This window comes from Astyanax mexicanus, chromosome 6 (assembly GCF_023375975.1).
Source record: "Astyanax mexicanus isolate ESR-SI-001 chromosome 6, AstMex3_surface, whole genome shotgun sequence".
NCBI classification, from domain to species: domain Eukaryota; kingdom Metazoa; phylum Chordata; class Actinopteri; order Characiformes; family Acestrorhamphidae; genus Astyanax; species Astyanax mexicanus.
This window is the reverse complement of record NC_064413.1, coordinates 45,168,718-45,192,034: the sequence shown is the minus strand read 5'-3', so window position 1 is coordinate 45,192,034 and position 23,317 is coordinate 45,168,718.

Genomic DNA, 23,317 nt, shown 5'->3' with positions numbered 1-23,317 from the left:
CGCCCCTTTTCTTACACTGAGGAAATTTTAGCAGGATGGAGAGCATGTTTGGGGCATGTACGCACCTGCGAATGAAGTACATGCTCCTCTTATCATGATGTTTCTTGTCTGTTTAATGGGAGTCAGGTGAAGGAGTGTTGCCAAATTTCTGAAGATAATTATAAGTGATTTGTGGGAACAGGATGTGTGAGTCAAATAAGCACAAGAGCAGGAGAGAAAAGAGAGAATGGAGAGAAAGGGAAGAATGGGGCAGGAGAACGTGTCTGCAGATTTGACTCCAATGACGAATAGGGAGAGAAAAAAATGTTAATATAAACATATATATATATATATATATATATATATTTCCCAATGTTGAGCTAAAACTTTGTTTATTTCCCCACAATTGGACATCCAGCTTAGTGAAGAGTAAAGTCTGCAGCATTCCTGCTGTCAGCCCAGACCCATTGTGCAAGAATCCTGATGATGTTTTCCAACGGCTTCTGTCCACAAAGACGCTCCCAACAACATCAAAACGGAAAGGAAAGGAATTCTGAAGTGAGGCTTCCACTGAGAGAAAAGACAGGGGTTTTCCACACTTAATCACTTCTTGAGGAGCAATGAGCCAAAGGCTAAAACACAAACTACCACTATAAGTGTAATTCTATGGCCCTAAATAAAAACAAAAAAACATCATTTTAAACTTGCCGGTCTACAAACATGATTTACCTGACCACGCTTAACAAACTTTATGACCAAGACTGACTAAAATCAAATATACCTTGTGCTATGCTGGTCACAAGTCACAACTAGCTTGTAAACCATATAGTTTTTCAGCACCAGACATGTTTTGCCTGGATGACCAGTTATTCAACCACCTTGAAAATCAAAGACTATCCCAGATAGCATAAAGAATAAGCCCACACTTGGCTAATGTATAGAATTATCAGCTGAGACTCGGTAATGTAGTATTAAGACAAATATGATTTACACTCGGCAACTGGAAAGCTGCAAAAAGTGGCATGGGCCAATTCCCATATTATACTCTGCAACAGGACTGTTTACAGAGGAAACACAGGTTAATTAACATATTATAGTTGGTTCTAAGTGTTAGCACATGCAATTTAAGCTGAGCATTTGGGCCAGAATCAGACCTAGATTCAAAATGGAGTTGCATCAGCCCGGTCTACTTTGAATCTGGGTCCGATTTAGGCCCAAAGGCTCAGCTCACACGTGGGGAGAGCGCTGCATGTGCCAACACTTAGGAAATGACCAGAGTGATTTCTGCTATCTGGGATACATCCAAGCCTAAAGCCATTAAGGAACCTTTATTTTTGAGATTACTTCTTAGAGAGTGGAGTTAGTGTGTGGAGCACTCATGAATTGGACAGGGGGATTAGTATAGAGAATGAGGGGGGGGCTTACATGGCAGGTGCAGGCAGAACAAACCTGCCCGAGCACATACTGTTCACATAATCACAGAGGAGATCTTATCAGCCAGCTCACCTGCGCTTATATGAGTCTGCAGATATACACATACATGTATAAACACTCGGTAAGAAGAAAATACACCCGCATGCACACAGCGAGAGGACGTAACACACACACACACACGTTTACAGGGTCAATCAACAATGCGCACACACACGCAAGGTCAGCAGGCCAGGCGTGTTTATCAGTGTACTCTGATTGGGCCTCTGTTGCGAGCAGTTCGTTTACAGAGCGCAGAGGTGATAACATTGTTCAGGTTTACAGTGCTGTATCCTCTCTTCCTCTCCGACCTCAAAGCTCTGGAAAGCTCTTCCACACTTTCCCACAAAAGAACTGACTGAGGCAAATATTTTTAGATGACATGCATAAACATGACCCAGTTCAGAACTGACCGTATTCAGTTACAGCACTGCCAAAGAATTTCAGCCTTTTTACATTATACAGGATTAGTAAATTCTTTAATACATGTTTTTTTTAAAGAAAGACAGCTAAACATAAATAGAAAGATTACAAACAGAACTAAGAAAATTGGAAAGAAGGTAAGAAAAAAATAAGTACAGATTTGTCCTTAAAAGAGTACAAAGCTTGTCGCTGGGGCTGTACCTTATACTAAGGTACAACAAAGTACCTTTCAGCGAAAGTCCTTTTTTTGGACCCATGTTTTTTTGTGCCAGTATATATTATAAAGATTATAAACATTATCATCAACTGAATAAGTGTCAAGAACTTGATGATCCACAATTATCTGGATTTCAATGAAAAGATTTTCAATTAAAATATATATTGTTTATTAGTACTTATTTGGGCAGGTTAAATGGTACAAATCTGTACTTATTGCTGTTAGAAAACACATTGTACTTCAAAGGGAACACAGCTGACCCTGAAAAGACCAATACTGTATCATTGAGGGTACACTTATAAAAAGTGTAAAGAGTACAAAAAAGTACTCGTATCATACCTCTGTTTTTTAAAATGTATCTTGTCATTTGTTTCCAGCTCAGTAAAAACTTAAATAAGTAGCCATGAAATGTTTGGTGTGGTGCAGTGGATAACACCACCGCCTTCCAGTGAGCTACCATGTGGGAGACTGGGTTCAATTCCACGTCTGTCTAACTATGCTGTGCTACACCAATAACACTCCTACATTAGCCCACCTTTGTAATGGGAACAAACTTGTACGTTGCTAAATGCCATAAATGTAATGTAAATTAAATGTAATGTACAGTTGCAGTCAGACACTCATAATGGACATAAATGATACTAGTCTTGCAGTGATTTCTTTGAATTGTTCTATTTTGTACTTCAACCAGACACTTTTAATAACAATTAAGAGGTTTATGTTCCATGTCTTAGGCTTTGTTATTCATTACTTAATTCTTCGTACAGCTGTAGAGCATGATGCTACCACCACCATGCTTAACAGATGGTGACTTAGTTCTTGAGGTTAAACTTCTTCTACGTTATTGTGGCCCTCCAGCTCAATCTCAAAACATAATTTATAATTTATTATAACTGACCATGCTTAACAACCTGTATGACTGAGCCTGACTAAGATCAAATCTATCACGTGCTATGCTAGACACGAGTTATTTAGCTTGTTAACCATCCAGTTTTCCAGCATCAGGCATGTTTTCCCTGGATGAGCAGCTTTTCAACCACCTTGACCATCAAAGACTATCTTAGTCTATTCAAAACCAATAACCAGCAAACACTTAGTCTTAAACTGGATTTTACAGCAGTAAAGTGGATTGAGGAGTACGGATATTCAGGATTCAGGTTTTGTCATTACAACCCAGTTACCATATTTAAACACCCTTAAAAACTTTAGGGTTTATGTTGGGAAGTCCAACCACAATAGAAAGTGGTTGGACAGCAATGAGGAAGTAAGCAATTACCAGAGGAGGACATGCAGGGAACTAAAACTGATACACACTTGTAATTGTTTGTTTTTGTTGTGTATCAGAAGTTATTATGATAAACAAGTTTAAAGCAAATATTTGGACTGTAAATATGTCTTTCATAAATATTCCTTCCCTGTTTATTTTGACATTCATGAGGATACTCAGAGAAATATGAAACGCATTCTGACAGATCAGTGGTGGAGGCGCCCGCAGAGGAGCCGTGTTTGTTTAGTGTGGGGGTTTTTGATATGGCAGGCTTCCAGGGACAACTCGGGCCAGCCCCGTGCTTCTGGGAAGACCCTCTAAAAACAAACCCACCGCTGCAGGCCTCAGCAGCTTCCCCACCGCCAGAACTTTCCCTCTCACCAAAAGATAACATTTACAGAATAAGGACTCCGGATTCATCCAGAAATTTACGAGTGACTGATGAAATTTCATCTTTAATGGGCCGATCCTTTATTCGAGAGCTTGTTGAAAAGCCCTGGAGTGGGACGATTTGCATTCCATTTGTGAAGCCTCTGACAGGCCTTTAAACGGTAAAATGGATGGAACATCAAAAAATGAATGGTGTAGTTGTCAGTGAGAGCTGAGGATGAGAGATCCGTGTCAGAGGGAGACACTCTCACAGCCTACAGCTGATGCTCTTGATTTGACATTTATGCTGCCTCATATGGAAAATTCTCCCTGGCTGTCCGGCTCAGGCTGAGGATCCATTACATTCTGGCTCAGTTAATGGACAAATGGACAATGTTTTGAAAAATATCTATTTCTGGACAAACATTATTCAGAGGTATAAGCTGGAGCTATCTATATATCTTCACTGAATAAAGAGAAAGAAAAAATAAAGCAAATTTATTTGTAGCTTTTTTAACTGTATATAGTATAATAACACTAATCATACAGTCTATAAATCCATATACAGCTCTGGAAAAAAAGAGAGACCCCTTAATGATTATATTTTCCCCTGAAAGCACCCGGAATATAATTAAGAGGAAGCTGGATGACTACAAGCCATCAAACCAAGCTGAACTGCTTACATTTTTTCACCAGGAGTGTCAAAGTTATTTAAGCTCTAAAAGCTCTGCGTCTTTTTTTGTCATTTCATCTATTTCTGATTTTTTGCAAATAAATGCTCTAAACGACAATATTTTTAATTGGGATTTGGAGGAAATGTCTGTAGTTTAGAGAATAAAAGCACAGTGTTCATTTTACTCAAACATGTACCTATAAATAGCAAAATCAGAGAAACTGATCCAGAAACTGAAGCGGTCTCTTATTTTTTTTTCCAGAGCTGTATATGTGAAATAAATACATAACTAAACATATACATGTGCTGTAAATTAAAAAGTTTAAATGTTACAAGGTTAAAAAAAATTGCAGAGATCCAGCCACCTTCAAAAAATAATTAATCCTGTAGTCCTGTGGTAACAAGAGCATTAGTGAGGTAAGAATGTTGGACGACCATCGCCCCACCCTATCCCAAAAGTTCCACTGTTCCACAGCTCAATGCTCTATCTTTGCAGAAATGTTTGCAGCTTAAAGTAGCTGAATACATGTATTAAAATGGTTGTTGACACATTTGGACATGCCTTGTATTTACACCGTGGTTTATATTTACACCATATTAAAATGATTTATCTATAAGGACACTTTGTCATTAAGATTAATTTTCTCTAAATGTTTTAGTGGTATTTACATGGGATGTTTACTTCAGTAAAATCTAAAATTGGACATTTGAGTGGTCATGTGATTTTGATCACATGACACTACATCTTGTATTAAAGCACAGATTACTTAATCAAATAAATGTGTGTTTTTTGCAGCAGATATTTCTAATTATATTCAGTTTCTAAATAATATATTTCATAATATAGCTTTTAGAGGCATTAAATGACCCATTTCTTTCTTCACTGCTGTGAAATCATTTGACCGCTGTTTCATAACGCAATGCTAAATGACTTTGTTTATTACTCATGACTTTGTCTTAATGATTAAATGATGCAATAATCTTGTATAATCGATTCTTCCCACACACTTATCATAAAGATCTGTGTCATGTTTGGCAAGATCGTCCTCACAGTTTTATAGCTCACCCTGAGCTACACAATAAAAGAGCTCATCATTATAGAGGCAATTCCCTTTTATTAATGACTTCACTGAGGTAAAAAATCATATTTATTTTTCTTTATGGCTGCAATCAAGAGAGTCAGGCCGCTTTATAAAAAAAAGAGGTGAGAATGAGAGAGAGAGAGAGAGAGAGAGAGAGAGAGAGAGAGAAAGAGAAAGAGAAAGAGAGAGAGATCTTGACATAAATACCACAACATGGTCTACAACATGCTGGTTGACAACCATCACCAGTATCACCAAGATGTTTAACCACCGTAACCAAACTTGTTGACCACCATATGCAAACTGGTTGACCAGAATCACCCAGCTGCATTACCAAACACCAAAATGATTTGCAACATACACTGCTGATAAGATACTCATGCTCTAAATCGTATCTCTCTGAGGAACTGGTAATGAAAAAGCAGACGCAGGCCTTCATGTATTCACAGCTCTGCAGAAGCCACTGAATAAAGAAAAACAAACTCTCCCAAAGGTGCAGAAAGGGACATGTGGGGTGAGCGAGATGATAAATAAAATGTAACTCATGAATTTTATTTTGAAGCTCCAGAGGAATCAGAGAAACCTCGTGAACACCCCCCCTTACCACCACCCACCTACTCAAATCCCCCCTCCATCTCTCCTTTTCTTTCCTCCTTCCCTTCTTCCGTATCATTAATTTCCAGACAAAGCCTGAGAGAGCACGCAGTTCATTTCTCACCTTTCTGTTGCACATGATAATGTCAGCAAAGGGTCGTTGTTATCTAGCGCCTCCATTCCTGATTAAATGCATGACGAATATGAATCACTGTTTATTTTTTGCAGCTGTTGTGAGACTGTCTGAAGGGTAATTGAGGGCTCGAACCGTCATATAGTTTTCAGCTACGCGCCGAGAACACAAGCCTCCTGCAGATGTCTGTAACCTTGTTGGGTTTTTAAATAATGAATGAAATAACATGATCAAAGTTCTGGAAATTGCAGTGGTTTTGGATCACTCTTTACAGGTGCAGAAAGCATTTCTGAGATAATTAATTAATTACCTCATTCAATTCAACAAAATATGCAACCCTGAACTTGACAGAAATGGTTAAAAAATAAAGATATTCTCTTTTGATGGTGGTTTGCAGTAATTTTATTAAATACTTGAGGTTTTAGTTATTGTTTCCTGTTAATCTATACGAGGACATTCTAAAAGTAATAGAACAGGAAAAGGACGTGTCCTAGTGTTGGGTCTCATGACTTCTGCCATGTTCTACTGAAGCTAGAGAACACTGCACTGACCATACATGTGTAGCCTTCTGTACTGAATACAGATGTGATTTCAAACCAATTTTACTTGTATGTTGGCATGGACAATACTAGCCAGACACCACCGGTCACAATCATTACCACTTATTTCCACTGCATTGTCCACTGTAGGTGGAAATGGGATGTTCCATCCATCTGGCACCCACTATCAGTTCTCACTCAAACACCATTCATTTATATTGCCTTTCCATGAGAAACAGTGGGCTGCTGTCCCAATACTTCTGACCATATAGTGCATTTCACTAAGCTTCAAAGCTAAAGCTCCAGCACACAGACTCTGCTCTTACTGAGGTCTTCTGAGTTTCTGGTAAAAGAATAAATGGGTACTTAGAAGAGTTAGAGCCATTCTACTGATGGATAGAGACCACCAACACACTTTAGCACCACACACACACACACACACACACACGTCATGAAGCAGTGTGTTGAGAGAGATATAACTTTATCCAGAGCTGTAATTGAGTGTAGGCTTGCAGTGTTTGATAGCTGCAGTCTGTGGTCATTCCTCTGGAGAGTTGGAGCGTTTGGCTCTGGTTCAGCAGCAGTGGTGTGTGTTTTATTGCACCACTCATCCCAAGAAGGTATACCACCACCCTCCATCCAGCCCTCAGTTCAGTCCTGCTCCTAACACCAAGCACTCACTTTGAAATGCTTTGTGAAATGTTCCTCAAATGTAAAGGCCTTGCTATCATATAAAACATAAAAAAATAAATTAAGAATAAAAAAGCAAATAAAGCAAATTCATAGAAATTAGGAGTTTTTCTTTTTACATTGGTATGTTTTAGATAAATAGTGTTAAACACATTTTAGTGAATACTTTACTAGCATGTTCCCATCAGAAAAAAAACATGTCATGTAAGGTTTAAAATTTTGCTGGAGCAGATTTGTGTAAAAGCGGCATTTTAGAACACACTGATTCAGACACTTAATTATATGGAGTATGGATAAACACCTGATTAAAAACAGCCTATTTAAAACCTTACTTTTTAAATCTTTTTCAGATTTAATAATTATGATAGAGTGTATATATGAAAATAAATAAATTGCCTTGCTTAAAGCATCATAACAACATATTGCAATATAAAGAATTGTAATGAATGTATCATTATACATATTAGGTATCATAAAATATGTAATATAAAGGCACCTTCTGGTAAAATATTATTAAATATGTATTGTATTGCTAGGCTTTTGACAATTTGCAGCCATAGATGGAAGATGTCCAAAACTAAAAATGTATTGGTGACACTGAAAATGTTTTGATTTTCCTATTAACAACTAGTGGAGATATTCAGAGTGGAGTAATTTTATGGAAAAACTGTAAAAGAAATTATATTGACTAATACTGTGGTTATATATTACTGAAATGGAAATATATACGTAACTCATAGATCATAAAATACTGGCTAGTGGAGTTACCACTCACATAATGTAGGTATGCTTTTGGTGCAGGTAGGTGTTCAGCTAGCTGAAGAGATTGTAGCCAGTCTGCTGCAAGGTAAGCTTTTAGCCTAGTACTGGGCTAACAGCCATTTAATTCACCTCTCTGTACTGCTCAGCAGTCCCCTGTCTTCCCAATCACATTGCTCCTTGTCTTACACCTGCAGTGGTCCTCCCATCTCTGCTCTGTTTTTTTTTTCTTTCACTTTCTCTTATTTTTTCTATTTGCATTCGTTTTCAGTCTTTTATAGCTCACTTACATATTCTCCCAAAAACAGTCTTTTTCAAGCCAGATTTTCTTCTCCATAAAGAGACAACAGTTCTTAAGGTTTATGGTACATCACTCCCATGTCCCAAACACTTATTACTCAACTATTGCCAAATTAACACAGTTTTTTTCATTCTTGAGTACCTTAAAAGAACACAGTACTTTACTGCAGGAATTCTGCTGTAAATATACAGCAATTTCTTATTGCTACACCTTATTAAATATTTAATGCTGTCTGCATGAATAATTTTCTATGATTTTCTTATTACCACTACTGAGATTGATGGAAATTCACCAGTGCCCCACATTTTCAGGAGTCTCTTTGTTTTTGTTGATATACCCCAACCTCCCACCCACCCCCTGCTTAATTAATGGTCGACTTTCATATAACCCAGATAAACAATTCAGATGTTAATTAATGGAATCAAATATGTGTGACGCCTTGCTGCAAATGAAAAACTCTCATGCAAATCCAGTCTTTTGTGGCAGATTGCCCCCGCCACCAAAAAATGTGCCTTTTGTCTGACACCTTCCCCCTTGCGCCTGACAGGAATAAAGCACACTTTTAAAATGTACTGTATCAGTGGAATACACAAATTATAATCAGACACCCTTAATTACAGAAAGCAATTATTTTTTGATGTCTTTTCAGAAGAATGATGGGCTTATTCGTAAGTGCGTGCTTGTACAAACCCCACCATGCGCTGTTTTTAAATTCAAATATTTTTGCGAAAGTTATGCACAATTATTACAATTTTACCATTTTTGGGTTTGAAGCAAACTTTAAAAAAAAAAAAGTGTGTGATAATCAAACCACTCTTAGGGCTAATCAACTCCAATCTTGCCAAATAATGAGAAATTTGCTTTATAAAAAGTTGAATTTTGTATTTAGTATAGGGTTGTGGGTGAAACAATTGGCATAAGGGTAACAATATATCATCATTGTGTTCATGCCGAATGTCAAGCAATAGGAATGAAATTAATGATATATTACCAGACAGAATATTACTGGATGGTGCTTGTGTTCCATGCCAAAAGTTAATGTACACTTCAAAGTAAAGCTAAATTGAACCTAATATATCTAAATTATATATTTTTTATATATTTACATATTTATTTAAGAGAATCTGTAGTGTGAATTATAAAATTGTACAGAATAGTTAGCAAATATACTGTAGGTCAAAATTTTAGTGGGATATGTACAATTTTTAGAGATCTTTCTTTGGTCAAAAAAAAAAAAAACCCTGTGGATTTGCACTGCCTCTACAGTGAAGCGCAGTACAGTGAGCAGTACAGTAAACAGACACAGACGCAGTGAGCGCGCTGCAGCTGTATAACTGAAGTGGGCTTGTTAACTTGTTCATCGCTCCTCAGCTAGTTAGTGAAGTATTGAAAAGCGTGTTTGTGATTCTTGTAATAACACCTGCAATGATGGCTGTTCAATCAGCTGTTTTTCACCTGTCATTTTAATCACTTCGTCGTTAACTTTTCGACCCGTGCATTATGCTCGCTCTATGCTGGGTTTGCAGTCCAAGTCTCCATGACAACAGAGTCTGCTAGGTGGGAAAAACACAACAGCGGCAACTTTGTTTCTCTGATGATAAAAAAAAGCAGCAGAAAAATAGGAGTAGGAAAATTAACCCTCGCTGACTTCTTTCAGGTTCGCTATGCTTTATTTCAGGTTTCTAAAGAGACGGGGAAAAAAAACACTCAGAAGCTGGGAGGCAGAAAGGAACAGGAATAGCAGTGTTCTCCGCCTCCCTCAGCTCTGCTGAAATACCTCCTAATCATTGCACAGCACTCTCCTCTCCTCACATATGGCACTTTCATCCCCACGTCGCCGCGTTCTCCTACTTTGTTCGTAATTTCATTCTTGTGATTCCCTTCCCCTTGACTCTCTGCCTCTCTTCAAGAAAGCAGGTTTGACTTGTACCTTTGCGTAATTAGCGACTGTGATGAATTACAGTGCTGTGTTCTCGTGGGGCTCCAGTAGAAGAAGTCATACTGAAAGGTGGTTTTCTAGCTTCCTAAATGAGCTACTTTACCGCAAGAATCAACAGGCGTTCCGGGAGCTCCTGCCTTCTGCTTAGTCTTTGTACAAAAAACACGACGACAAAAAAAAAAAAAAAAGCTGCGCAATTATACTAAAGTACTGTTGTGTGCAAATTAAGATATCATAGCTAATTAACGCTCCCGACGGGCTGTCAGTCTGTCTTCTGTCTTCTGACTGAAACACGGCAGCTTCTCAAAGCTGTAACTCTGTATTACTGCTCCTATAAACATGTGGTTACATATCGCCAGCTTTCTATATATACATATATATACACCTTCACCATCTACTTATCTCCGCCTACATTATGGCTCCACTTTAAGGATCAGCTGTACAGATGTACAATTATTGATTGCAGCCTTTCTGACACTCCAATACTGCCTGCTGGTGTTGTTGGATTTCAGACCACTGCTGACCAGATACTGTTTAGGTGATGGACGGTTCTCAGCATGGCAGAGACAGTGATGTGGTAGAGGCAAATCGGCATGTTGGTAAAAGTGGACGAGGCACAAGCAGGGGGAGGGTTACACATGTCAGTGTCACAATGTCACTGTCTTCCTAGAATCAGTGTCAGACAGGTGCTCTACTAAAGCCAGAGACTGATCAATAATGAAAGGCGAAATATTTTTACTCTTTCTTTCATTTTTATGCCATTTATTTTTTATTTTTTGTGTTATAAACATCTACAGAATGTATAGTTTATAAATCAGAAAATATTTAAAACCTACGAAACTTAACAAGACAAGGAAAATTGCTCTTATGTGTTTATAGTATTTTTAATTTATTTCTTATGTCCTTTATCCCATTTTCTCCCCAAATTACAAGGTCAATTACCCAACCCACTCATTTGGTCTCCCCTGTCACTAGTGATACTCCAACACCAGGAGGGTGAAGGCGAGCACATGCCTCCTCCGATGTAAAGTCAGCCACCATCTCTTTTTAAACTGTTTCAAACTGATTCAGCATTACCGAGTAGCATCACAACGCACTCAGAGGAAAGCGCAGCGGCTCTGATCTGATACATCAGCTCACAGACGCCCTGTGCTGATTGACATCACCCTAGGAGTGATGAGGGAAAAAAAGCTAAACAAGCTAAACAATCAGTATGACTAAGCTTTATCAGAACTGTGGTTTAACTGTGCTGATTGACCAGCATGGCCAGAATCACCAAGCTGGTTGACCTACAAAACTAGCAAGAGTAAACTGGTTGAGCAGCATGGATGAGCATAACCACGATCAAATTCATAATCAAAACTATTATAGTGAATAATTCTGCTTGTATAGCCAGCTTTAGAACCATCTTAATCATCAAAGACCAACTAAGACCAGCAAAAAGCTGGTGTCCAGCCTGATTAAGTGTTCTACTAAGATGTTGGGCCTACCCAAGGACCAGAGCAGCTTAAGTGCACCACTGAAAGGTTCAATATACCTCTGAAAAGATACTAGGGGAAGGGCACACCATCCTTTCAAATAATATAAGAACCTATTTCCTCACCTGATGTCTGGATGATAATGGTGAATGGTGGAAGCTGCTATATATAATGCACAAGTCCAAAATCCCCCATAGTTTCAACAGAGACTCAGAAGGTCAGAGAAACTGATTTATATAATTTACACTACATTCTAACCAAATCCTGATTTTAAAGACCTATTCTAACCCTATTCTAAATAAAGAAAACTTTTATGTTCTGTAATACAGTGCACGCCAACAGTATCTTAGCAGCTTCAGCTTTGGCATCTTAGTCGTAGCTATTAAAGCTCAAAAATAAATCTTAAACTGAAGGCGAGCTTGTGGTCATGACTGCTTTAGTAAGCTAAATCAAAAAACAATCTTCTGATCACGCAATCCCATTGAGAACAGAGCAGACAAAGCACTTTTTAATTACACGCATTCTCCCAGGCACTGGCAGACAGTTGAGTAAAAGTCAGCGGACAAAGTATCCGGCAGCTTTAATGTAATAGATTACGTAATAGGCCTTTATTTCTATCCGTCTTTTTCTCACCCTCTCCTCTGTTGATGAGATCTGTTGACATTTTTCTCCCCTGCCTCTCCACTATTGACCGGCTAATTCCATTAAATCATACTTTGAAGTGCTGTGAGAAGATCGCAGAGTTTCTCATCTCCTAAAGCCCTCTGAGAGAGAGTATTACAGCAGACAGAGAGAGAGAGAGAGTGAAAGGCTTCATATGAGCTTCGAGTCACCCCTCCTGCACTGGGTAAAAAAAACAGCAGCTGAATCTCTATGCTCAGCCAGATTCCTCACACCCAATCATTCAGCTAATGACACGGCATGCTAATGCAGTTATCAGGCTCACTTTGCAAAAACATGCTTTTTTTAACAGCAAAAAGTTCTTTCCCAAAAAGGGCTGTATTATACTGAGTTGCGCAGGTGCAGGCCGGCTGCAGCTTTGATGTGCGGCTGTATGAATGGCTCATTGTACAGGCATTTCAGTGCAATTCTACTTCTTCCACAGCTGTATGGCTAATCACAAAGAGATCAGATAACGTCACATAAACATCTAAAGCACTTGTCATCTCTTAGCCAGAGCAGAATTCCACTCTTCCCCTACATCCCTTCCACGCTTCACCAACTCATTCTTTTTAATTCACCCGTCTCTTAACTCTGATCATGGTCCTCTGTAATGAGACTGAGTTTTTTGGATGCCATGCACAGGTGTTGGATGTCAAGTTCAAGTTAGCACTTTACACAAGCCAAAGTATTGTGTCCCATGACTTTCGTCAAATTCCATTAAAAACTAAACAATGATAAAGTCACAATTTAGCCAGACACTGCTGGTCATGATCATTACCACCCACTGTGCTGTCAAATCTAGGTGGTAATGCCTTCTATGACATATTACAATTGTATATAAAATATATATATAAAACAGACTGACCCATCCACATGCCAACCACTAGCATGCCTTGCCCAAACTCCCACAATTCACATTACCTTGCCATGAGCATGCTATGGCACTCAAAAGAGAATACCTCACAGCTTATACAAGTGTGGATGTTCACAAGCCATAAACTGAGGTAACACTTCATCATCAATATACATGGCAAACAGGTGAATAGTATAAGTGAAAAATTCTATTGATTCACTCACTCTTGTTAAAGCAATCTTGATAAATGATGGAAAGCCTGTTGTGTAAGTTTCCTTAAAACATTTAATACACTTTCAGCAAGTCTCCTACCTTGATTAGCAAATCAGGCCTGAGGCACATCACTAAATCTAATTACAACCTATCCGCTGAATCAAATTTCCTAGCTTTATAAATCGTCTGACTCTTCAAAACATGCACTTCAACACTCTTCAATCCTGAGCTCCTCTCTATGACTATTTAATGATCTGAACCATGAAAATAATATATGCCCACAGTCCAGAGGCAGGCTATTGAGAGAAAGCAGAACTTAAATGCCATATATCTTCATATCTTTACTAAAAATCTGTTGAAGAACCTTTCTTAAGAATCAAGTGTCCAGATCAGTATAATGGAAATCAGTAATCATTTAAGAATTCATGTTTTTGTCTCTTTGTCTCAAACAGCAAATAAAAAAATGAAATAGCAGAACAGCACTTCATGTAAGGGACAAGAAGGTTCATAATATGAGCGACTCAGTCTATTGATCAAGGGTAGAGAGGCCGTATGGCGAGGGGCTGGCCAGTAGTGGCGGGAACCTGCGCTGAGCGATGAGAACACGCGGCCTGGTTCACCTGTGCCTAGCAGAGAAAACAGAATGTGACGAGGAGCATGCCATCTGACAGATGAGGACACTCATGGATGCGGACAGTTGGCCAGCATACAGAGAGTAACGGGGGAGGGAAGCTGGCACTTCATCAAGCCTGCCTCCACTGGGACATCTCGGCAAAGAAAGAGAGAGAGAGAGAGAGAGGGGGAGAGAGGGGGAGAGAGAGAGGAAGGGCGAGAGACTTCTTTTCCAACTCTGTGATGTATAATGCACTCGGCCTGCTCCTGCGTGCAGGACAGAGAGAATTGTGGATTGAGGCAACTGGAAAGACTCGGTTGCCAGCAGTTGCTTTAGGGAAATATTGATTTGCCTCCGATGCTTCACTAAACTCTACTGCACATCTGCATCCGTACAACTGAATCCAGCCCAAAAACACAGCTGCTAGACCTGCGCTGGATTAATTGTCTTAATTAAGTCATGCATCAGCTTCGAGGCGTTCACATGCTTTAAAAAAAAAAAAAAAAAAAACCTTGACTGGCACCTGAATCCTCTTCCAGCGAGAGCTCGCGTTCGCTCTATAATAAGGCTGGACATGTCTTGTCTTCCAGCAAAACAAAACAATGAGGCTTTTTCTAGGCGAGTAACATATGGCACGAGCCGGAGCCAGAACACGAGCTGATAGAAGTGAATCTTTTGGATTCCTCAAAGCCATGGCAACTCTATGCCTGTGGGAGACGTCTCGCATGTGAACTAAATGAGTCCAAAGACGGCTAACAAGAGAACATGTGCCGAGTCTGAGCACGCAGTCAGATCAGAAGTCAGAGCAGAAATGCTCCATCACAGGCCTTCGCTTCAAAGGACCTTTCATATTGTGATGAAGCATGAATTGCTTTGTGGGGTTGGAATTTTTACACACTGTCAGAAGTTTGGGAACCACTCCAGTTTCATGAATCAGTCAACAGTAATAAGACTAGCAATGGGGAAATTAGTAGTAGTTGGAAAAGTACTTTCTACCTCATGAACATTAATTAAAAGGATATAACTAAGCTGACGATTAATAAAGTTAATAAAGTGTTGTCAAATATACAAATTCATTGTTAATAGCTTCATTTGGCAACCTAGTTTTTATCCTTTTTTTATGTATGTGAAATGTTAGTGCTGTATTTTCACTACTGTAATCATTTTTTGTATATTTAATCTTTCCAACCCCTTCTTTTATGCAGTATATTGCTTGGCTAAATTGTAAATGACTGTCACTTTTAATATATTTTAGTTAGAGGTTAAATAAAAGCTGAGTGATTGATTAATTGATTGACAGACTAATTGATGGAGAAGACTATTAGAGATTATGAAGAACTGCAATGAAACTAATATGTAAAGGGTGCATAATAAAAGTGAAGACCACATCAGGTAAAAGTGGTAAAGTAAAGAAAAAAATATCCACCACAAGGGCATAACATGTGCACGCTCTCTCTCTCTCTCTCTCTCTCTCTCTCTCTCTCTCTCTCACACTCACACACACACACACACACACACACACACAAACACACACATCCTTTTTAAGGATTTATACAGAGGACAAGTAAACAGTGGGGATAACTGACCTGTTTAGGAATGTGTAATTAATTCCCAGGTTTTGGTAGCTGGCGGCTTGACTTAACCTTGCTCTTCACACTGGAGAGCTGGATAAATCATTGGCCTGCAGAGCCACTGAAACAGGGCCGACCATCCGCTCCGCTCAGAGCTGCTAGCATCTCTTTCATCAGTGTACATTATTGTTAAAATTCCAACACCTCGCTTCCACCTCTTTGTTCGGTACATTTAATAAATAGCTAAAGGCTGTCGTAATTGACAGTCCACGTCAATGCTCGCTCTCATTCACTGCAGCGCATAAGAGGCCAGAAAATTAATTCCGTTTATCCAGCCTGACTCTATACAAGCTAGAGCTGCCGTGTATTCACACATAAAAGCAAAATAGGTGCTATAAAATCAGCCTGCGGGGTCTGAATGAAACCACACACACACACACATACACACACACACAAAGCAGATACACAACGCATGCTCTGAATAAAACATTAGGTGACCCTCTCTTCAGGACAGTGTGTGTGGAAGTGAGCACAATGCCTTTCATTATGGCTGCACCCCATGTGTCGCTATGCCACCTGAATTTTCTTCCTCTCCTCCTCCTCCTCTTCCTCTCTACAGTCTTCTCTGAGGACCTGAAAGCGTTCCTGGCTGCCGGTGGCCTGCTGCTTGCATAAATACCATCTCACCAAGCCCTGGCCTTCAGGGGCCCACCGCCTATTGTTCCCTGAGCCTGGAGAGGAAGGGAGAGGGTCAATAACTCAGTATGTGGAACACTGCCTGGAGGAGTTACACAAACAACACATTTATTGTATGTCCAAATTTTTATGGACACCCCATCTACTGAATACATTCAGTTACTATACATTAAGCACCCATTGCTGCGGACATACTATGTGCAAATGCATACAGTCCCTGTAGAGACATACTGCCAATATATTAGGACTCTCTGGAACAGATAAATATGAACCTACTGGCACATACTTAATGCCAAGTGTGGGATTGAATGTTAAATGCTTGTACCTCCATCTGACACCCTCTATCAGGTCTCGCATATACTCTGATAATTCAGAGAAGTCCCACTTTTTATGAGCACAAGATAACACCTTCCAACGTATACTTATACTGGGTGTACAAAGCTGTTTTACAGCTTTTATTTGATCCAAGCCGAGACCAAAAGCAAGAAACCTTCAGATAAACCAAGACTCTACAATGGGGAGCTAAACCCACTCTGGTCGTCACTAGACAGCATATGAATAAATGGTCAAAAATGTAAAATGGATGATGGACTATATAAACTATGGATTACATGAAACAAAGACAGGTACGTTATGAACAAGTGAGTAAACACATGTATAATAAACACCACTCCACCTCATTATCTCCAAACCTCCTAACTCATTCCAAAGGATGATTGGGATTTAAACTGTGGACATTGATCATAAAGTGGCTAGCTATGCTAAGCCAGCATTAGATTAAGGTGATTAACCTTATTTACAGATATTTACAGCATAACTAACAAGTCTTTAAACACAACACAAAAAGATAGGAGTGCTGTGCAGAGTCAGGTCCTGAGAGAAGATTTTAGCTTCAACAAAACTTTAGAACCAAGCCTTTCTCTGAGTTTGGATGTTCTGATGTTGGTTTATCCTCTATAAAATGGTAAGAGCAGACGTTTGGGCAATTGGTTGAATGTGTAAAATTTAGCCGTCATCAACAGACACAGCTCCATGGGACAATTCGGCCAGTTCTGAGAGGGGGTATGAGTGGTCCAGCAGGCTAAGCGCTGCTATGATGATCGCTGGAGATTGCTGATTTGAATCCTTGTTATGTAGCTTGCCATCGGCTACCAGAGCCCCGAATGAGCACAACTGGTATTGCTCTCTCTGGGTGGGTAGATGGTGCTCTCCAAAGGGTGATGTCGATCAGCACAAGGAGTCTGTGAGCTGATGTTTCGGAACCGATTCGCTGCACTTTCGCTACTCAGCATAAGTTAAAAAAAAAAAAAATTAGGTTGTGGCTGACTTCAAATTAATCAGAGGAGGCATGTGCTAGTCTTCACCCTCTTGGTGTTGGCGCATCACTAGTGATGGGTAGTGGATTGGGTAACTGACCATGTAAATTGCGTAGAAAATGGGTTATTTATACAACCTAGCTTGCTAGTGTAAAACAGAACTATTTCAATAACTTCTTGAATATAAAAAAAAACTTTATTAGTAGGCTAATTAACATATTTACCAGTTCATCACCTGTGGTGTTGGATATAAGTTTAATGGAACCCCAATATTTTTGGATTGTGTTTAAAACACTGCTGTTCAATATGCTGCATGTTGTTTATCATGGTGAGTGTAGCCTATATGGTGCACCAATGGTGCACTGCTGCGTCAGATATTCTAACACAAAGTAAACAAAAGTTGCCGCCCCCTTGTCATAATGCAGAATAAGGTGGATACAGTCCACAATACAACAGATTTGCAGTATGAATAAATCAATGTAAGGATTGAGATCCTGACAGCATCTATATAGGATTTAAGGAAAGAGGAGAGCGAGGTTGAGGAAGAAACAGCAGAAACAGAATATGAAGTCCAGTCCTCATCATTTTACCTGTATATTTATTCAGCTTTGTAGCTGCTTGCAAAGAAAAACAACAGAATTCTAGATGTGACGCACTTGCAAGCCAGCAAAGAAAGCATGCTCATCCTTTTGAAAGGCTCTTATGCCCTGCTGTGTACGCAGGTACGGTAATAGAGGCCTACGTCATGCCTTTTAACAGGCAACAGGAGGTTAAAAACATCTGCATATATATTGAAAACAAGGAAATGTCACTTTCCTAGTGTTTCATGTTGCGTTGTTTATCAGAAGCAACGGCTACATCCGAACACTCGGGCTGGATTGGAGCCATGACAGCGGGCTGTTGACGTACAGTGTGCTCTTAGAGTTTGGAGAGGGGCTGTCATGCAGACCTAATCACACAATAGTGAACAAAAAACTAAAGAGCCCATTCCATGGATGTCAGTGGCGTGATGGAGGGGAAATTGAGCACCCACTGACACAAATAAGATTGGCTCTAATCTAGGCCGAGGCTTGTCAGTGTGGCAGCTCTCCACGCCAGTGAGTGGGGTGGCACCTAAATGGAAGGGGCTGAGAAGGAGGGGGTAATTGCCAGGAAGAGGGGGCATTTGTGCTTGGGTGGATGGCTAACAAAAATATATCTTGTACATGCACACACATGCAAACACACACCGCACACACACACCACACATGCACCACACACTGCTTTCCCATTCCCTTTTCTGCAGGCCCAGCTTGTGGTGGTGCTGGAGCGCTGGAGCCCATTTCGCTGGAGGATGGATAAAAAGCCTTTGATCAGCAGTGCCTCTGTGACATCAATTAAGCATTAATGCCAGCCAGCAGCAAGATGATGAAGAGCTGGCCAGGGTCAGTTAATGCTCTATCATGTGTGTGTGTGTCTGTGTGTGCATCCCTAACCCACTCAGCCAAGCCCCGGGCTCTTCAACATCTCTTCAACAAGCCTGCCATCTGAATGACCGCCTAACCCACTGCCCCCCTGACTCCCATGCCCCCCTACATTATCAAAGATAAACAGAGGGTCACGGCGGTGCTGTAAGGCTGTGAGTGTGCTGAAGCATGGATGAACGCAAATCTGAGCTCCACTCCACCAACACATTCTCCTTTCAGACCCTCCTCCCACATGACTGATTCTAAACAGGCCATACCTGACAGCTTTGGCCACACATTAGGAATCATTCACTCACCCGTGAGGTTTCAGCCCATCCTTATTTCAGCCGTTTGCATTTCTTCAGGGTGAACTGCGACCTCTCTCAATTCATTCGAGTTTTAATTCATTTCTGCACTGAGCTTTTGACTTAAACCTACATACAATTAAACCTAAAGAGGACCTAGAGCCTCTCGGGTATTTCCCAATCTGACCCAAAGCAAGTCTTTAATCTGGACCAGATTCAAGTCTGACCTTCTGTCTAAACTCAACAGCAGCCAGACACAATCCAGATTACTTCTGAAGTCAAAGACCACCTTAGTCCAAGTCAAGTTCAAGGTTATGACTAGTCAAGAGTCAAGAGCAAGTGTGAAGGTCGAGTCCTAATTAAAGCAAGACTGCATTTTGTCTGGTGAGGTTTACACTTTATTAACAAAATCATTGGGACACATGCTTATCACTGTTTTTTTTTAAAGGCAAGAAACAACCAAAAGCCCATAGTGATGTAAAGTACCATTTAAAATTAATTCAATGTTTTTATTCTTTATTTTCTTTAGTTTCTACATTGTAGATTATTATTAAATATTTAAAAAACAATTAAGGGACACATAGAGAATTACACACATATAGAAACTGTATTTGCAATACAACTGAATTGATAAAAAAAATGCATAAAAGTAAAAGAAAAATCCTGTGACAGGACCTGCAGGACTATGCGCCTAAAAAACTAAACTAAACTAAAAAAGAAAATAAGCACATCATAACATCAATATCCTCAAATCAGTATCTGTGCTCCTTCCTGTGTCTCGCACAAGACTAGATATCTCAGCACGGCTGCTGACGTCCGAGTTAATGAGGATATATGGTTCCATTAAAGCAGAGCTGATGAAAATGATTATATAATAATTTTATTAAGCAGTATTAGCAGGAATTCCATGATAGATGGGTGAGATGGGCTTGGCCAGTGTACGGGGTTAATTGAGAGCTCATGGCGAGAGCTTCACCTTGACTGGACTCCAGAATTGGCAGGTCGCAGACAGGACAGGGCAGCACACAGATGAACATAAGCATGCCAGCGCTGAGACAGCAATGCAGCCTGCGAACAGGAAATTAAACAACCTGGACTAATGCCCTTCGCTTCATACACCCACAGAGTTTAAAGGCCTGTATGAAAGGATCGTTCAGGTCATAATAATGATCTGATGTATAAAAACAAATTTAATTGTACAAGAACTAGTATCATGTACCATGACTTTTGCCAAGTCCCATGGAAGGTAATGAACACTGCACTGAGCTCTGGGACATGAATGCAGAGACATTGAATGTGTATGTATGAAAAATTCTATCCAGATGCAGGCGGTCACAGTTACTGCTGTCTACTGTGGACTGTAATTCTGTTTATGGTATATTCTCAGTATCCACGATACTGTGGACCATTAAATGTAAACAAAAGGTATGTGAAATTCTTCTGATACTCACTATTAGGCCTCGCCCAAACTCTGAAAATTCACGTTGCCTTGCCATGAGCACATTGGCCAAGGTTCAAACTCACTCACCAGATAATATCTTACAACCTATTCTGGTGTGGGTATTCCTAAGCCATACCCTGAACACTTTATGATCAATTTGCATACTGCTATCCCATGACATTTAGTAAGAGTTTCACATCTTATACAGTTTTATGCATCAAGTTTTTTAATTAATTGAAGCAAGTTAAATTTTCTATCGCTAATACAGCTGACTGACTGTTGATGATGCTACTGTTGCTTGGCAACAGTGAGAACATCAGGTCAAAACAGTCGAGAGTGTGAATCCCCACGAGACAAAACAACGTGATGTGACTGACGCAGTCTGAACCTACTCTTAATCAGCTAATTATTCTTTAGGTTTGTACTGAAGCTACACACGGCTAATGTAGCAAATAAGTAATACATGTTATTAACATTGTGTAAATCACATAAATCATTTTAGATAAGTGTGTGTGTGTGTGTGAGTGAGTGTGTGTGTGTCAGTGTGAATCTGACAGTTGTTCTTAACATTGTGTCAAAATGTCATGATGAATGGACTAATAGGAATTCTCCAAAATGACTAAAAAACATTTTTACACTGACATCCTTTATGAGAAAATAAGGGATGCTGGATGTTTTGGACACACCTCTTCTCATTTTCAATGTGTTTCTTTCTTTCTATGATTTAATTCCATTGTGAATTTAGTATTAAAGACATTTAAGCTACACAGGAACACATGGAATTATTTAATATATAAAAATAGAAGCACATTTAGCTTTGAGGACAGATCTGCACACTTTTGGTATTTTAATCTCAGTGTCTTCATGAGGGAGAGTCACCTGGAATAGTTTTCTCAGCGTCTTGAAGGAGTTCCTGGAGGAGCTGAACAATAGTTGCTGCTTTTCCTTCACGCTGTGAAGCTCCAGCTCATCCTAAATTATCCCAAATCACCATCTCAGTTCATCAGGTTTAGATCAGGGGATTAATGTGGAGGCCAAACATCTTTTTTGTTTACTGGGCAATTCCATATTTGTCCCTTAATATTTTTCTTTAATTTAAGTCTTTAATTTTACATTTAATGTTAAATAAACCACTACTCCATGACTTAGAATAAAGCGTTTTATATTCTCAGATTTGATTTTTGTCTCTTACAATTATATTATTATAATATATGAGAAATATGAGAGACAGCAATGACAGCAATATATTGACATCTTGATTATGAATAATCAGTTATGAATAAAATAAAGGGTAAAACATCCAGGGATTAATATATATTTTATAGACACTGCATACATTTATGAACATTCAAACTTGATGTAGAATTTCAAATAAACCAGTTTATTTTTGCAACTGACAGCTAACAGCAGATATGAAGATTTCTGTCTTTTCCTATTGTTTTAGTGCTTCTAATATACATTTTCTAGCTTTAGTTCCAGCAGCTTCATAGCTCTATTGCAGAACTAAATAACACTACACTGAACTCTAAACATCTCTCATCTGATCAGTTGCTTCTCTCACATACGCAAAACAAACTGTGATAATTTGATTTCTTACTATGGCTATGGCTTCATATATTTATTAACCTTCTGTCACTGCACTTGTTCCCACTTGCCACACTAGTGCCATCATGAATATGATGAACCATTATGGATATGAAGTCTTCGGGGAGATTTTAAAACAAAGACTGTAAAACAATCAGAAGACAGCTGACATCCCGCGCCTCTGCAATGGGATTCGTTGAAAGACGAAGAGTCTGAGGTAATGGCAGCCTATACGTCAGAGCCATCAGAGCCGTCAGGACGCTCCCGCTCTCCTGCTTCCCGAGATTAGCTCCGGCTCGAATCGATGGATCCCTCGGGAATGCCGCTCCGTAATTCTCTTGGATGTCTTTCCTGCTTAAGTCTCCATCAAAAGCATACAGAACGCACCCGGTTCTCTGGCTGTGTCAATATGGTTAACAGGATGCACTTCACGGATCTTACCCATCCCCCTTTTCCTCCTTAGGAAAAAAATAGGAATAGAGGAATTTAAAAATGAATAACAATGCCCTATTCCACCCAGCCCAACCCCATTTATCTTTAAAAGCGAAATAAATAGAAACTCAACTCCTCTCATCGTTTTCAGTCTTTGAGAATGATAAGAAGGCACGTACGCTTTGGGACGTGATTGGCTGCATGGAAAACAAATCCTGAAATTGATCGACATTTCTTGCGTCATTTTTCCCCTTTCTTCCGTTTCTTTTTTT